Below are 18,930 nucleotides of genomic sequence, written 5' to 3'. Positions count from 1 at the left end.
AGGCAGTAAAAATGAATACTTCTGTAAAAAAAAAATCAATCAAGGAACTCACAAAATAAAATAATGTAAAATATGACACCATATACATAAACATGGGGAGGAGAGGAGTAAAGAATGGGTTCAAACTTAAAAAGACCATCAACTTAATATACACTGCTATATGCGGAAAAGGTTATATACAAACCTAATGGTAATCACAAATTAAAAAAACACTAATATATTTGCAAAGAAAAAAGAGGAAGAATTCCAAACATATCATTTAAAAACCCAGTAAACCATGAAAGAGAGAGGGACAAGAAAGGATCAGAGAAAATCTTCAGAAACAACCACAAAACAGGTAATAAAATGTCAATAAATACATATCTATTATAATTACTTTGAATTAAATGGATTAAACACTCCATACAAAAGACATTGGGTGACAGAATGAATAAAAAGAAAAAAAAAAAAAAGACCCGTCTATATGCTGCCTACAAGAGACTCATTTTAGACCTAAAATCACCTGCAGATTGAAAGTGAGAGGATGGAGAAACATCTAGGATGCAAATGAATGCCAAAAGAAAGACAAGGTAGCAATACTTATATCAGGACAAATAGACCTTAAAACAAAGATTGTAACAAAAGACAAAGAAAGACAGTATATATAATAATAGAAGGGACAATTCAACAAGAAGATATATAACCATTGCAAATATTTATGCACCCAACATGGGAACACCCAAATACATAAAACCGTTAATAACAAACATAAAGGAACTAACCAATAATAACACAATGATAGTAGGGGATTTCAACACCCCACCTACATCAATGGGCAGATCATCTAAACAGAATATCAACAAGGAAAAAATGGCTTTGAATGACACATTGGGCCAGATGGATTCAACAGATATATTCAGAATAGTCCATCCCAAAACAGCAGACTGCACAATCTTTTCAAGTGCACATGGAACATTCTCCAGAATAGATCATATTTTAGGCCACAAAGCAAGCCTCAATAAATTAAAAAAGATCAAAATCATACCATGCATCTTTTCTAACCACAATGCTATGAAACTCGAAATCAACCACAAGAAAAATATCTGGAAAGACCACAAATACATGGAGGTTAAGTAACATACTACTAAGCAATGAATGGGTCAGCCGGAAAATAAAAGAAGAAATTAAAAAGCACATGGAAAAAAATGAAAATGAAGACACAATGGTTCAAAACCTTTGGGATGCAGCAAAAGCAGTTCTAAGATGGAAGTTTAGAGCAATACAGGCCTACTTCAAGAAGCAAGAAAAATCTCAAATAAACAACCTAACCTTACACCTGAAGGAGCTAGAAAAAGAACAACAAACAAAACCTAAAGCCCACAGAAGGAAGGAAATAATAAAGAGTAGAAAAGAAATAAATGATATAGAAGCAAACAAACAAACAAAAAACCAATAGAACAGATCAATGAAACCAGGAGCTGTTTCTTTGAAAAAAAAAATCCATAAAATTGATAAACCTCTAGCCAGACTTAACAAGAAAACTAAGAGAAAGGACCCAAAAAAATAAAATTGCAAATGAGAGAGGAGAAATAACCAACATCACAGAAATACAAACAGTTATAAGAGAATATTATGAAAAACTATCTGCCAACAAATTGGACAACCTAGAAGAAATGGATAAATTCCCAGAAACATATAAACTACCAAAACTGAAACAGGAAGAAACAGAAAACTTGAACAGACTCATTACCAGCAAGGAAACTGAATCACTGATCAAAAAACTCCCAACAAAGAAAAGTCCAGGACCAGATGTCTTCACAGGCAAGTTCTACCAAACATTTAAAGAGTAATTATTACCTATTCTTCTCAAACTATTCCAAAAAATAAAAGAGGGAAGAAAACTTCCAAATTCATTCTATGAGGACAGCATTACCCTAATACCAAAACCAGATAAAGACACTACAAAAAAGAGAGAGAGAGAGAGAGAACTACAGGCCAACATCTCTGATGAACAGAGATGTAAAAATCTTCAACAAAATACTAGCAAACCAAATCCAACAATACATTTTTAAAAAATCATTCACCGCAATCAAGTGGGATTCATTCCTGGGTTGAAAACATGGTTCAATATTAACAAGTCAATCAGTGTGATACATCACATCAATAAGAGATAGGATAAGAACGATATGATCATTTCAATAAACACAGAAAAAACATTTGACAAAGTATGACATTCATTCACGATAAAAACCATCAATAAAGTAGGTTTAGAGGAGACATACCTCAACATAATAAAGGCCATATATGAAAAACCTACAGCTAACATCACCCTCAATGGGGAAAAACTGAGAACCTACAGAATGGGAGAAGATATTTGCAAATGATATATCTGATAAAGGGTTATTATCTAAAATATATAACGAACTTATACAAATAAACACCCAAAAAACAAATAATCCAATTAAAAACTGGGCATAAGTAGTGAACAGACAATTCTCTAAAGACATTCAGATGACCAACAGACACATGAAAAGATGCTCAATATCACTGATCATCAGGGAAATGCAAATCAAAACTATAATGAGATATCACTTCACACCTGTCAGAATAGCTAAAATCAAAAACTCAAGAAACAACAGGTATTGACAAAGATGTGGAGAAAAAGGAACCCTCCCACACTGCTGGTGGGAATGCAAACTGGTGCAGCGACTGTGGAAAACAGTATGGAAATTCCTCAAAAAGTTAAAAATAGAACCACCGCACGATCCAGCAACTGCATTACTGAGTATTTACACAAAGAATACAAAAGCACTAATTCAAAGGGATACATGCACCCCAATGTTTATAGGAGCAATATCCACAATAGCCAAAATATGGAACGAGCCCATATGCCCGTTGGTGGATGAATGGATAAAGAAGATGTGGTGTATATACACTGGAATATTACTCAGCCGTCAGAAAGAATGAGATCTTGCCATTTGCAATGATGTGGATGGAATTAGAGGGTGTGATGCTAAATGAAATAAGAGAGTCAGAGAAAGACAAATACTATATGACTTCACTCATCTGTGAAATTTAAGAAATAAAACAAATGAGCAAAGCGGGGGGGAAAGAGGGAAAGAGAGGCAAACCAAGAAACAGACGCTTAACTCTAGAGAACAAACTGATGGTAACCAGAGAGGAGGTGGGTGGGGGGATGGGTTAAGTAGGTGATGGGGATTAATGAGTGCACTTGTGATGAGCATCGACTGATTAAAATAAAAACTTTTAAAAGACTGAGGTTTGTTACTGCATAAGTAGGGACGTGTCTTACACCCAATAATTTTTTTGTAGGTAACAATTTTCACTTAAGTCCCTATTTTGTACTGATTTTCCAAAATGATTGATAGAGTAACATAAATGTGCTAAGAAATCAGCTTTAGAGAGGGAACAGGAGGTTTTAGAAACTCAGATAAGGGCTAAACACCTATTTTGGACAAAGCTAATGAATGCTGAGTCAGAAGGTGTAACAAATTGCTCTTACGGATTCTTTTCCCTATTGCCTCAAATGCAAACAGTCCACTGTATTTTTTACTTTTATGTCATTCTTCTGTCTGCTTTATCATTCTTGCTAATATGAAATCTACCAATAAATACTCTATTTAAAGAATAATTCTTATTTCCCTTTTGCGCCACACACAGCTTATAAAAAAGGCGAATACTGGGGTAAAGGAAGTTTTCCTGGTACAGTCCATACTGTGTAGTTCACAAGATCAGCCAGAAGGTGGCAGTAGTGACCAATGGGAAAATCCTGACGCTCGGTTTCTATCAGCTTTTCATTGTCCTGTGGATGCTTCCTGGATCTAATCTGATGCTTATGAAAGCGATTTCCTTCTTACAAAACACCAGGCCCAAAAGAAACTAACCTCATCCTGCAGATAAAGAATGTTTGTGCCTTACGAGTTGTCAAACTCTCTCAGCTACAGCCAGACCTTCAATAAATATTTTCCCAGAAGCAAAAGGCAGCTGTGCATTTTAGGAAGCCGAGGGGGACACAGGCAACACTGAGGCCCCAGCCCTTATCAGATCGGTGCTCTGGGTGGCGGGAAGATGCATAGAGGAGGACCCAGCCAAGCGGCCAGACCCATTCCAGCTCCAGGCAGGCTGAGCCAGCTGAAGGGATTCTGCAGGAAATAACCAGAAGCTGAATAACTATTCTGTTGGGGTGGGAGTGCCGTGTCCAAGTTCTGAGTCACTCACACGGAGGGTTTTCCCACCAGCAACACCTAGGTGTCTTTCTTGTACAAACACGGGTCTGATAGTTTTCCTGAGAGATGTTCAATTGAAATGGCGTTATTGCTCCCTTGTAAGGTGCAGACCATAGTGCGCATGCTCACCCGACGAAGGGTTCCGGAGGACTCGGGAAGCCACTTAAGGGCTTGAGATCTGACCCCCGAGGGCAACAGGTGCCATTCAAAGTTCTTAAGCAGGGCAGGAGGGTGGCTCACTGAATTTAGAAGTAGCAATGAAAAGAAGCCAGTAAGAAGCCAGAAAATAGGTTTTGTGTCCCTGAATCTCAACATCCAGCCATTTTTATTGTATTTCTGATAACACGTTTTGAAGAATATTGAGGAAAAAGTCTGGCAATGAGCTCGTAGTCTCCTCTCTCTACTGCATCTTTGGAAGCCAAGCAGTGCCCATTTCTGTATAATCCCCCAGGAGACAAATAATAGTAGAAGAGCTCATTGGCTGTGGTTATCAGAGGGACCCAGCTTCCAGATTTGGAAAAGCAGTGCAAGCTCTCCAACTTGTTTCTTCGTGTGTTAAACAGGGATAATAATGCTGCAGGGATTGTTATGAGGATGAAATGAGGGCATATATGCAAATTCCTTAGGACAGTGCTTGAGCTATAGCAGTAAGTTCTTGATACACAGTAGTTATCATGGACAGAGACTTGGCCTAGGGAATGGTCATGAAATAGAGCCAGCTTGCTTACCGGCGGATGCTAGCAAGCTCTGAGGTTCACCATATCCAGCAATCTATAAAGGTCCTTGCCTGTGCACGCACACACACACACACACACACACATCCCAGGTCTGCCTAGAGTCACTGCTTTCTTCAGCCACAATGTCCTGGAGTTTTTCCTTCCTCCACCTGCATAACAATACTTCCAGGAGGCCCACCCCGCAGCTCAGCCCCCTCAGACTCTGCACCCTGGCCCACCACCCAGGGCTTACCTGAGCAGGCCTCTGCTTTCACTGTGGCCCGAGAAAAGTCACCTGCTGGTTTTGATAAGAATAACAGAAATGTTTGCTGATATGGCATCAGAAGCCTTGACATCAAGCCAAAGCTCTGGCATATAGTTGAACTCCAGGGAAGGGAAGGTGTCCTACTGAGGTTAGAAAGAAGGTGAGAACTCGCAGAAGTCACACAAGGAAAAGCCCCTGCGATAAATACTGATTTCAAACCTATTAGCCCCTGAGAATGAGCTTGCAGTAGCCCCGGGTATCTTTTGCAAGTGAATTAGCTGTGCCCCTTCCCATTGTGGTGAGGCCCTCGGGTGCTGGCTTTCCTGGCCCCGCCGTCCCCTTGCACCTGGACTATTTACCAGAGCTGCCTTGGTGCCCAGCGTTCTATTCTAGCCAGTTCTATTCCAGGCACCCTTATGTGCCACACGGGGCAGGAATCAAATGGGTCAGCCTTCCGAGTGGAAGCTTCCAAAGCTCTCAAAGGGCTTGCTGGAGGAGGGGGTTAGTCCCCAGGCCCCACTCTTCTAATGTAACTTGATTGGCTAACAAAGCCTGTGCAGCCCCTGCTTACAGCCAACCGTGCTCCACACATTCGTTTCCAAGTTGGCTTAGAATGTGTTTTCCCATGAAAATAAAGAGACTCTTGGCAATGCATTTACAGGACTCCCTAAAACCAGTCGAACCCTCTCTAGGCCTCATGCAGAGACCAGGGAGCCAGGGAAAGTATGGCAAGCTAGGGGAACTAGACCAAGGTCAGAGTCGGGGAGCATTGGGGTGGAGGGCCAGGAATGCAGAGCTATCATGGGAAGGTTCCCTGAAGCCCAGAAGATGATGAAGGATTTTAGAAGCCGCCTTAGGAGTTTGGACTTCATCCCTAAGGCAATGGGGCACCATCAAAAGTTTTAAACAGGGATCCAGCTGATCAGAAGAGCTGAAACCCTTCTCCCCCTCCGGATATTGGGACCGTGGGAGCAAACTCTGGCACCAGATCTGGAGCCACGGAGGCTCCGGAACCATAGGTTGGAGAGCATATGTGGAAGGAACAAGCCAGACCCCCACCACGGTGGGCAGGAAGGGTGACACTGAGGATCTTGGCTTCTTGGGGTCTTGGGGGCCACGGAGTGGGAGAAGGATTGTTCCTTCAAAAGGCCAACAGAGCACCAAATCCCAAATCAGGGGGCTGGTGTTGGGGGTGAGTGCTGTGTTTAATGCAGGTGTACATAACCCAGACGATGTCCGCATTCTGCTTTTTTGGAAATGCAATTTCCTCCAAGCCTAGAAACTGCTATCAGCCCAAACATGGCTGCAAGGCAACATCAGTATGGAATGAATGGCGCAAAATGGGAAGACTGGACCTACTTTCTGTGAAGCATTTGTTATCTGAAAGTGTGCCAAGAACCAAAGTCCACTGCCCTTCAAACCAAAGTATATTGATTTCTTCTTATGCCCAGATAGGAACTGCATGACACTTGAGGCTTGTGGGAAGTAATTTAAGGTGAAAATATTTTATGATACAGTAGTGTTTTTCTAAAAGCAAGATAATATAAATAAATACACCTGCAGCACCAATGATAAGGTTGAATTTTTTTATTTAAACATACCAATAAATAAATTCATGGGGCCACCACCAAGGGAACTCAAGGACACACATATCCTTAATCATAATGAGTCAAAGCAGGAGCAAGTAAGCAGGGCTTGCAAACTGAGATGTTTTTATACAATCCACAGCAACTTTTATACAATCCAAACAAGTGACTGTGTTCTCCAGATTGCATATTTTGTATAATGAAAGCATTTTGATGTTGCTTGTCTTCACTTATTATGATGATTTTTTTGCTTTACAAAAATGCCAGGATTAACAAAAACCTGACCAAAAATATATCTAGAAACCTAGCCCTACAATATCAGAACTTCCTTCTTCCAAAAGCAAAAGAGTTTCTTAGCTAAATAGCAAAACTACTGGCAGGTTTCCATGAGATTTTGAAAATAGTTTAATGGCAAGATGGCTCACAAATTTTTCCATGAATACATTAGAAACAGATTGATGAGTATTAAAATATAAAACATAAATACTACCGTATACCATGGAATCTGAAACTCTGTTGGCATAACATACACTTAGTGAAGCACCAAGAAAGGAAAAGCACTCATAGCTAACTATTCGTGTCACAAGGCTTTCTTAGCACTTAGGGTTTTTATTTTAAATGAATTTTTAAAAGTCCTTCTAGAGCTCTTTGGACATAGAATTTTTAAAATCTTGTATCACTATTCTGCATACACAAAAAGGGAAATATAAGCTAAACAAATTGGTTTAAGTTATGCCTAAAACTTTTTCCACAGAGAGAATCTACCTCTTCGGAATCCCTCTTTGATGCAGGACCTTGGAAATCCCTATTTTCCTACCCACAGTTGTCCTATGAGCCATCCAGAGCTTTCAGAGGAGTTCTGGTTAAGGCTGTATTTCTTCTAAAAGTCCTCCATGATCATCTGGGATTTTCCTCTAAGTCTCTGACACCTGCTGTCTGAGCTTTGATGCTCATACACTGGCAATGAGAACTGGGCCACACGCTGCCGGCCAACAGCATTAGGCATGGGGCTTTCAGATGGCTGACGCATGAGAAAGTGTTCATCTTAGAATCAATGAAATGGGGTGCCTATGCCCCCCCCATAATTCATGTGTGAAATCTAACCCCCAAGGGAATGGCATTAGGAGGTGGGGCTTTGGGAGGTGACTAGGTCATGAGGGTGGAGCCCTCTTGAATGGGGCTAGTGCCCTTATAACAGGGACCTCAGAGAGTTTTCTCACCCCTTCCATCAGGTGAGGATTCAGTGAGGAGATGGCTGGGTGAGCCTCATCAGGAAGCGGACTCTCACCAGCCATCAAATCTGCCAGTGCTTTGATCCCTTGATCGTGGGCTTCTGGACTGTGAGAAAAAAAATGTCTGTTGTTTATAAGCCACCCAGTCTGTGGCACTTTGTTCTGGAAGCCCTAACAGCCTAAGACATACTCAAACTTAACATGTACTTTTGCTGTCTCCCATCTCCACTCCCCCCTACCCAGATACAGTGTGTGTGTGTGTGTGTGTGTGTGTGTGTGTGTGTGGATAACTTTTAGGGAAGGAGGAAAATCTGACATCTATAATAAAAAGCAGGAAAAAACCACAGCTGGAAAAAACATGACAAGCCCAGGATTTGGGTTTACTGTGGCAGTGGGCTTCCCAGAATACCTCCAGCTCATCCGCACTGTGAATGAACCGTGCAGGAAGCTAAGCTGTGTGTGGTAGAAACAGCACAAGCTTTGGAGTCAGGCAAAGCCGGGCTTGGATGCTGGTTTTCTCCTTTAACCTGGCCAGTGATGCTCATGGCATGGGACCTCTCTAAGCTCCGGGTTGCTCTTCCGTAAAGAGGACAATTATAGTACATGTCTCACAGGGACTAAATAGAGTAACCTATGTAAATGCCATTAATAAATGTCAAGGATGTTTTGGTCCCCCCACTTATCCCTCCCTTAAAATACAGACCCAGGAGACACCCCCAAAAGCTGAAAATAAATGAGAACCACCATTAAAAAAAAAAAGTTGAGGGACGCCTGGGTGGCTCAGTTGGTTAAGCGGCTGCCTTCGGCCTGGGTCGTGATCCCAGGGTCCTGGGATCGAGTCCCACATCAGGCTCCTTGCTCAGCAGGGAGCCTGCTTCTCCCTCTCTCTCCCTCTGCTTGTGCTTTCTCTGTCAAATAAATAAAATCTTAAAAAAAAAAAAAAGTTGAAACATGTTTTTGTCTGTATTTCAACTGAGAAATACAGTGGCGATAATTTCTCCTGAAAATCATAGTTGTTCACCAGCACATGAAAATTACAGTGAAATATTGGAGGCAATTATTATTATTATTTTTTTGGATTCAACTACAAATGGTGATTTTTCAAAGAATACCTGTTGGCATGACTCAAGTCTGTAGAGAAATGAGTTCTGTTCTGTCCTTTGGTGTCCATGGATGGAGTCAGAGAGACTCTTCTCGGGCACTGGCAAGTCCAGTCATGGGCGGATGGTTGGCGATGACACAGCCCAATCCCAAGGCTGGCTTGCTCAGAATGCTTTCTCTCCCCTCCCTTTCCTTAGGCATACCAACTGCAACATTCTCCTGGCTGCGCCCAGTCAAAAGCCCCAGCACAGAGCATGCAAATGCAAACCTCTGCCTTCCAGGAAACCCAGCAAACCTTCTTCCCTGGGGGTTGGTTCCAGTAAAAGGTGGGGCTCAACTGCAATGGGCAGGAAACCCAAAACATAATCCCAAACTCAGCAGCTGCCTTTTATGGCTTTGGGAGATGATAAATCACTTTGCCTTTGTTTCCCATCTGTATAATGAGAATAATAGTCTTACCTCCTCTACAGATATGTTCTGATAACTAAGAATTTGGGAAATATGACTGTTTGTCTCTTCTAAAAGGGGGAACATAGAGGGAATGCTAACTACCACTAGGGCATACTTGTGAATAAAATTCCAGCCTGACCATTTATTAAACTGTATTTCTGAAAGTCTAGTTTCTACTGCTACTCAAGGCCATGATATAGATAGTGGATAATCCTCTCTTTTGCTCTTTTACCTGTTTTTGGTCTCTGCAACTTATTTCCTCCCTGATTTTGGAAACAACCCTCCTTTCCATTGGGCATCTGCACTTTCCCCACCTCTGTACCACATCCCATCCCATCCCACTGTTATTTGGGGTCCCAAGCAAAGACCCAGGACTCAGGTCTGCGTCTAGTTAGAAGACCCCATCTGCCTTAGCCTGGATTTTCCCGAAAGCAGAGCATTACATGCAATGATATGCAAAGAGGGTCCAGGGAGCAGGAATGAGGGAAGGAGGAAATGTTAATGCAAGGATGTATTATCAAGTTAACCCCAAAGATGGATGCCTGGAGAAAGATCTTGCTAGGGCTTTTGGAGCAATCTATGCAGTACATCTCAGAATCATCTACCTGAGGGATGAGAGACAAGAACATTTATCCCTTGGCCTCTGCCCCTAGCTCCATTGACCTCCATTTCCAGGTTGAGCATATGTGAATGTTGGGGGAGGTCCTGCAGATGTCCCTCACCAGGGTTTAAAACTGTGATGGGAAGCTAGAGGCATCCAAACTTGAGATGAGGCACACGTGCCACCCAAAGAATCCTGACTGATGGAGTATAGATTTAGCACCAAGGAGCCCCGCAAAGTAAGGAACATCACAAGATGAAGGGCTCACCCCCATTGGAAAGGACCATTTTGCAACTGACAGCAACTAAGGAGCCCCTCTTAAACTTGCACTTGGAGGCCAAGAGTTTAAATCTCTGATGATTGTGGTAAATTTTCTATATACATATTTAAACAGTCAGGAAAATTGAAGCAAAATCTTTTAGTAGATAACTTTCTCTATACCATACAAAAATGAGTGAGTTGTTTCCTACTGTCTCTTTACCAGCCAACTTTGACATTTTGTATTAAGTATGATCAATAGAATACAACCTCAATGAGATGATTTATGAAAGAAATGTGCCAGTGTTACATAAATTTGACAAATACTGTATACACATTTCCTTGATTCTAATACTAACTTTTACCAACTCTTCCACATTTCTAAACTCAGAATTCATCTCATAATTAGTGTGCAGCATTTCCTTACATCCTCTTATGGGCTGAATTTCATTCAGTGAAATTCATACATTGAAGCCCTAACCCCCAGTACATCAGGATGTGGCTCAGTTTGGAGACAGGACCTTTACAGAGCTGATTAAGTTAAAATGAAGCTGTTTGTGTGGGCTCTAATACAATCTGCTTCATGTCTTTGTAAGAATAAGACATTTGGACTCCCAAAGAAATGTGTGTGCCTGAAGGAAGACCACACAAGCACACAGGAAGAAGGTGCTTCAAGCCAAGAACAGAGACCTCAGTAGGAACCACCCTTGTTGACACCTGGATCTTGGACTTAGAGCCTCTGGAACTGTCAAAAAATAAACTTCTGTTATTTAACTCACCCAGTGTGTGGAAATTTGCTATAGAAGCCCTAGTAGGCCAAGACACTTTCTATAAAGCTGTTATTAACCCAATGACACTTTTTAAATCATAGCAGTTCTGAATCCAGGAAACATGATATATCTAGAGATTCACAATGCACATGAATGTATTAAATTCTCTGAGAAAGCCTGCAGCTTCTTTAACACTAACTCCTGTTCCATGTGCTTGATCACCATGATCTGGGTACCACAGCATGGAAGCCACTCTAGAAAGCATCGAGCAAATTTCCCTCAAATACGTGTGGAGCAATGGATTCAAAGAGGAAAACTGGAAATACCATTTCTTGGAGGAGGAAAGCTCATTCACACATGAGCAACCTGATACCTTCAACAAGGACCTCTATAAATTGATGGTCAAGAATAACAAAAACCACTTAGTGACAATTACACCTATATTATCAGGCACACCTCACATTATGGACTACTCAGGCAGCCCCCCTCCTTGCACATTTCCCATATGCACAAATTCCAGTTACCCTGTAGTAACCAAACTTAACTAATACCAGTCCTCCAAAAGCACAGTTCCAATTTCAGTCACCACAGTATATTAACTGTGAGTAATTGTGTCACGTACAAACTGCTGCTTGCACTTCAGTTCACAGACCACTACATAAATTACAGATGTGTGTCATGATCGGGGACCCACCATATCACTCCCTTCACAGCCTGCTGGTGACTGGTCACTGCGCATCTGGTATCAGTTCATGCACAGACAGCAAAGCATGCGGTTGTGTGGCCTCCTTATCTCCCAAGGGTAAACCCACATGACATTTTACAGAAATGGAGACTCCTTAAAGAGAATTAGCCAACAAAGTCAAAAGTGTAGCAAAGAAACAGAAAGTGGTAATATGGGAAGTAGAAGTTTAACCAGACAGGAGCAGAGTTATAGAAGAAATACCTGAAGGGCGTTGGGTGGGAAGGATGGGAAAGATGGTACTGCTGCTGTTGTTTGAGAGATTCTAGATATGCAGCCAAAGGAACCCAGCAAAACTGTTGAAATAAACAAGGAAAATGATTGTAAAAAAAAAAAAAAAGATGAAAATGCTGGCAAAAAAAAGTCATCTTAAGGGAACTCTCGGGGATATTTCATGGCATTCAAGGTAAAAGACAGAATGTTAGAAGCTGAGCCGAAATTAGAGAGGAATATAATTCACCAAGGCATAAAAAAAATGCTTGGTGCATTTCTCACTATTGAAAACTCTTTTTAAAAAATGTGTATAAAGCAATCAAACATTATTTCTCAATATTTCTAATGTTTTAAATTATAGTATGCTAAATATTAGTTTTGCTATGTTTAAAATTTTCTTTTACATTTACAACCAACAGTAAGAAAGTCCTTAATGTTTTGACAAAAATTTTGCAGGTCATGAAACAATCTCATTGATTATTGATCATTGATTATTCTCATTGATTATTGAGATTGCTTCACACAGTTTCAGCTTGCTTGGTCATTTCTACAGTCCCACACCACTGTGCAAAGCGAAGACTACATGTAAAGCTCTGATGTGAAGAAGAAAATTCATGTGGCCCTACTCTTCATCATTTGACAAGCATTATTGAACCTACCATGATTGAGTCGTGTAAGGGACCCAAATGCTAAGGTGACACAAAGCCTTCCCTCGCATAGCTTGCAGCTGAGTAAGAGGGGTGGCAAGAATATAACGATAATGGTTAATGTTAACATGGACTGACTGCTCTGTGTGTGTTGGGCACTGCGCTAAGTCCCTTTCTTACCATGTCTGGCCTCCTACTAACCTTAGCACTGGTGGAACTTTCCAAGGACCTAGGATGAGCTCTGATGGTTCAGAGGAGAAGGAGGAGCAGTGAGGCCTTCAGGGACAATGGAGATGTCACCCTTTTGAGCTCAGTGTCTGCACACACACAGTGCCATGTGTTCGTGTGTCAAGATGGGCCTGGCCAGTAGCACAGCGCCCATCTTTCCTTTCCACACTTACGGGCCCCCAAGGCATGGCCCCAGGAGGGCGGGAGGCACAAGTCGGGGCAGTTTGGATAGGCACTTGTCAATGCAGTCCCCATCAGGACGAGGAGGGAAGATGGCAACCACGGCTTTTTCATCATCACATCAGGTGCAAGAATTTAGGGAGTTTTCTAACGTGAACATTGGGCAGGTATAATTCGTGTCTTTCCCTGTTTATCTAATTTCATGAGGGCATGTTCAGGGAGTGAATTGTTGCATAAGGAGATATGTCTACCATACTTTCTAATCTGCTCATTAGACCTTAGGGTACTCCTTGGGCATGAAAACTATCAACGGGTCATCTCAACTTCCTTCATATTCAGAAAATCAACAGTGCTGGGGCTGCTGGGTGGCTCAGTTGGTTAAATGTCTGACTCTTGATTTCGGCTCAAGTCACGGTCTCAGGGTCGTGAGATCGAGCCCCATGTCAGACTCCACACTCAGCGAGGAGTCTGCTTGAGATTCTCCCTACCTCTCCCTCTGCCCCTCCCCCCCATTTAAGATCTAAATAAATAAATAAAATCTTAGAAAAAGAAAATCATCAGTACTAATATGATGTGTCCTTGTTAGGTCACTTGCCTCCCAGCAGTCCCTCCAGACTGTGCTATTTAGTGTCCTGACTCCAGAGGGTCCCTCTCTGTCTCCTCCCTCTTCCTTGACTCCTGATCCAATCAGTGGCTGTGCGCAGACCTCTGAAGTGTCCTTCCCCTCTAACTGATCTCCTGCACTCCTGCTGTCCCCCCACCCACAGTGCAAGCCTGTCTTCCTTTGAGTGAGGAATTCCAACAGCCACCCATGCACCCCCCACACCCGGGCTCCTCCTCCTCTAGTCCAGTCTGCACATGGCACTCCCCTGCACACCAAGCTTGAATGGCTCTTCACTATCCATTAAATGCAAACCTCTCATCCTGCCATTCAGAGTCCTCTGTAACTGGACAACTCTACTCCCCACATAGCCAAATAGCCATACCTGCCTATTCCGACAAAGCACTGCCTTAGAAAATCCTGCCCAGGTTTTTTCATCCATAACAGTACCAGAAGTTAACAGCCCAGCAGGGATTGTGCCATATTTCTTGCCTTATATATTTTTTTCCTTTTCTCCTTTCTTCCTTCCTTTCCCTTCCCACACATACACACAAACACATGCATCACATGCACATGCAAAACAATTACCTCTTTAAATACAGAAAGACCCTTATCTGAAATAATCATCAAAAATCAAGGATAATGCACACATTGTACAGGGAGCAAGGGGGAAAAAAGAAGCATAAGGAAAATATGGAAATCCCAAGGTTGAACCAATAACCATCCCGACCTCTTACAGTCTACACTAACAGAGGCATCCATAACAAATTCTCCCTCAGAGGGATGCATCAGGGGCAGCAAGAGACTTTCCTGAGGTTATCCAAAGGCAAGTAGGATCTTCTTCAAGGGCAACAGGCCTAGAGACAGAAGTGTGTATGCTTTAAATGTATGAAAATTCTCTTTCCTTGACACCAAGGAGTTCAATAGAAAAAATGTACATGTAGACAGCAATTAGAGGAAAGAAGAAGGGAAAATAATGTGGCCCATTTCCTCCCTCAGTCAAAAAGGGAAAAATTAAATAGAACACTGAGAAGATGGTGTCATTACCAGACGTTGAGCGTGTGCATTGGCTGGTAAGCTATTAGCACACAGCACAGCCTGGAGCTTGGCTGACCACGGAAATATGTACAGTCTCCTTGTAGCAGCGCCTCTTGTGTGAACACCATTGGAGGCGTTAGTGGTGAGCATGCGTGTGAGTGTATGTCTCAACAGAACCCAACACAACTGCTTTGAGGAGAATCCATTTCCATTCCACCCGGAGCTGCCCAAGGCAAGTCTGATTAGTTGGGAGAGTGAAAGAGAAAGGAGCAGACCCAACGTCGTTCTTCCCTCTGTTCCTAAATATAGGAGACTTTGGAGTTGAACACCATGATACAATATTTCCTGTCATTCAGCTGACACAGACCTGTGACCCCATGGGGGCTCTCGGAGAAGCACATGCCTTCATCCACACCCCAGAGAGAAGTTCGCCCTTCACAACCCACCCCTCAAGCCCCACCCACTCTATTTCTGCATACACACACATCCAGCTGTCTTCCCTCCTCTCTTCACCATGGTTACGGGAGCCTCCACCCTCAACTTCCCTAAATTGAAAATTGGCAAAGAACCCAAGGAAATGAATGCCCTCCCATTGAGCCAGAGTTTTACCATGCACTGTTTGGATAATAGTATTCTAACAGAATACCCGGAAGTTACAGAATATACTCTTTAAACATAGCTACTAGTTAATAAGCCCTAGGAATGTCTTAGGACTCCTGACGAAGAGTTTTCTGGGGACAGAGAGTCAGGCCAGTGCCTAGGTCTTGCTTGGGAACAAGACTTCATTGCAGAGACCACTTGCTGCATTATACTGAGAATGTTTCAGAAGTTGAACCAGGCCCCCTGGGAAAAAATGCTAACATGGATTTGTGACATCTGTGTTGGGTGTGGAAAGGGGAGGGGCACGTATTTGCCATCTTGAATGGGGTACATCTCAGGCATTGTTTTGTTCCATCCTCACAGTTTCCTGTACAATAAATGTGAGTCTCATTTCATAAACAAGGCATCTGAGTGGCTTGCACTCAGAAGCGGGGGGAGGGTGCCTTGTTTTGGGGAGGCATGGATTCCTCTAATTTCTAATGAGTGACTTTGACCTTGAGTCTCCCCATTGGCCCTGCTGGAACATTCTTAGACCTGCACCACAAGTGCTTTCCTTCCTTCTGCCTTCCACTGGGGTTACACCTGCATCCCAGAGGTTCTTCTGCTCTCCCTGGCAGGTAATTGGTGCCTGTTGGGAATTCTCCACCTCTCCTCTTCCCTCCTAGGTGATAACTACAGTCAAGTCCAGCATAACCTGGTTGGGGATATGCTGATCCTGATAAGGAAACAAAGAAATTACACACCAAAGTTGCTGTAAGAATTAGCCATATTTACTGGCAAGAGCTAGGGTCTTGATCAGAGGGATCAGAGTATAAGACTGGACAAAGTAGGATTCATTGACTCAAAGGCCATTTCTCCAGATTCAGGATTTAACATCCTGGCAAGGACCCCAGGGGATGGACAAATTTTCTTCTGGGGAAACTGATGGGCAATGCTGGGTGGAGTAGAAATGCCCAAGCTTCCCTGACAGGTGGCTAAGGGAGGGAGGAATAAGCAGTGGGCACGTTGGAATGGGTATGTTAGGTGAGGCAAAAGACCCACCAGAGGATGATGCTCTACAGAAGGTGCAGATGACACAGCTTTCATCAAAGCCATTGGACCTGTGCTGGTGAGGGGTACCAGCATCACCAAGATGCTCAGTGGTGGCTCTGCTCTGCAGACCAGGGCTGACCACAGGAGGGGTGGGTGCAGAACTGGGTTTATGAATATCCATGGTTAGAATGAGGGAGAGCCTGGAAGCACTAGCAACCAGGAATCTGGGCTTAACCACCAGAAGCCATGGGGCCAAACCACCCTACTGACTGGTAAGGTCAGAGAGGTAGCCAAAGAGGCATGCCCATCAGGGAGTTGGTTAACATATGTGGTGTCCCAAGGGCAAAATAAACAGGCAGCCAAGAAGGGTGCTGCTTAATATCTACAACAACAAAAGTACGAAGCGGGGGGGCGGGCTATGGGACTGTCTCATTATTTAGCTTCTAGATCTGAGGCAACTGTCAGATTTGGAATCCATTCACGAAAGAGGCAGAACCCTGCCACACCGTGGCAAGCTGTACTGAGAAGATAGTTGGATTAGTTTCCTGGGGCTGCCGTAACAAAGTGTAATGAGTAGGTGGCTTACCTCAACAGAAATTTTGTCTCTCATAGTTCCGGAATCCAGACGTCTGAAATCAAGGTGTTGGCAGGGCCACACTCCCTCCAAAACCTGGAGGGCAATCCTTCTTTGCCTCCTCCTTGTGTCTGGTGGTAGTTGCAATCTCTGGTGTTTCTTGGCTTGTAAATGTGTCACTTCAATGCTGGCTTTACATGGCTGTTTTCTCCCTGTGTCTTCATATTGCCTTTCTTCTGTGCTTATCTTTGTGTTCAAATTTCCCCATTTTATAAAGACTTCAGTCATGTTGGATTAAGGTCCACACTGATGAACTAAACTCATCCTAATGTGGATAAATCTGCAAAGATCCTATTTTTAAGTAAGCTCACATTCACAGATAACGGGGGATAGGACCTCAACATATGTTCTTTTTAGGGGACACAATTCAACTCATAGCAATAGTCCTCCCCCAGAGGTCATGTAGTATGTGACTAATCATTGAGGAAAGGGGAAGACTGTTCAAGGACTACTGGACACACGGTCTGAGTTGACATTGATACCTGGAGACCTGAAGTGTCACCATGACCCCCCCCACCACCCGTTAGAATAGGAACCTACAAGCCCAAATAGTTAGTGGGATCCTGGTTAATATCCAGCTCACAGTGGTCCTGTTGGCTCCACTGACATGCCTGTGGTCATTTTCTTGTTTCCTAAGTGCATAGTTGTAATTGGCATACTTGGGAGTTGGATTAGCTTCAACACTGGCCCTTGGGACAAAACCTTTCACTGCACAACACCATATCTGAAAATACCTCCACTGGCCAAAGTAGTAAGTCAAAAACAATATGGCATTCTGAAAAAGATGGACATTTGTACCACCATTAAAGTCCTCAAGGATACAAAGCCATGGTACCAATCATATCTCCATTTAATACAGTCTAGCCCCTGCAGAAACTGACTAGATTTTAGGGAATGACTATAATCTACAAAAACTAGACAAATAGTAACCCCGATCACAGGTGCTGTGCTGGACATGGTCCATGGCATGCAGTCACCGACCCGGCAGATGCATTCTTTTCAATTCCAATCAAGAAAGAGGATTAGGGGCGCCTGGGTGGCTCAGTTGGTTAAGCGACTGCCTTCGGCTCAGGTCGTGATCCTGGAGTTCCGGGATCGAGTCCCGCATCGGGCTCCCTGCTCGGCAGGGAGTCTGCTTCTCCCTCTGACCCTCCTCCCTCTCATGCTCTCTGTATCTCATTCTGTCTCAAATAAATAAATAAAATCTTAAAAAAAAAAAAAAAAAAAAGAAAGAGGATTAAAAACAGTTTGTATTAATGTAGGATGGAAAACATTACTCCATTAGAACTTTGCCTCAAGGCTAGATGAATTCTGCCTTCTGTCATAAAATGGTCTGAAGATATGTAGACCATTTGAACATCCTACAGAACATAATGACATCATGGTGATTGGACAGAAGAAATAGTAGGTGGATAGTTCACTGGAGAACTTGATAAGATACATGCACTAGAGAGGATAGGAGGTAAAGAAGCTCCCTATGAAGTTACAGGGACCTGCCATCTGGGCATGAGCTAGTGACCCTGACCAGCAGGAAGAGGAAGGGCTCCTTTTACATAATGGGGCAGGAGAAATTTGTGTGGAGCCCAGGGATCCCCTTGGGTGGCTCTGGGCAGGCCCTCCCCCATAGTAACTGTGAATAGACACTCCCAACAACCCACACTGAAAAAGGGATCATCAGGTCCCTCCAGAAATGAGGTCTGGGTCACACCACCAGGTAAGCCACCACGATCTGCCAAGATGAGAGATAACAGTGAGGGGACAATCAGATGGAGAGTGAAGGAAAGAAAGAATGAATAGGAGTTGTGGCCCC

General features: G+C 43.0%; 1 long non-coding RNA gene across 1 annotated transcript in view; it reads right to left on the bottom strand.

Moving 5' to 3' along the window:
• Window positions 1-17,609, bottom strand: part of LOC145722965 (uncharacterized) — a 39,880-nt gene extending 22,271 nt beyond the window's left edge. Inside the window, exons 1-2 of the long non-coding RNA XR_014147546.1 lie at window positions 17,073-17,609; window positions 12,152-12,243 (exon numbers count right to left, since the gene is read on the bottom strand). This is a non-coding gene — a long non-coding RNA (uncharacterized LOC145722965). The remainder of the gene's footprint in view (window positions 1-12,151; window positions 12,244-17,072) is intronic.
• Window positions 17,610-18,930: the final 1,321 nt, after the last annotated feature.

This window comes from Leptonychotes weddellii, chromosome 8 (genome assembly GCF_054177405.1).
Source record: "Leptonychotes weddellii isolate Sample4059 chromosome 8, ASM5417740v2, whole genome shotgun sequence".
In the NCBI taxonomy this organism is placed as follows: domain Eukaryota; kingdom Metazoa; phylum Chordata; class Mammalia; order Carnivora; family Phocidae; genus Leptonychotes; species Leptonychotes weddellii.
The sequence above is the reverse complement of the archived record's forward strand: the minus strand, read 5'-3'. Positions and strand labels throughout refer to the sequence as shown.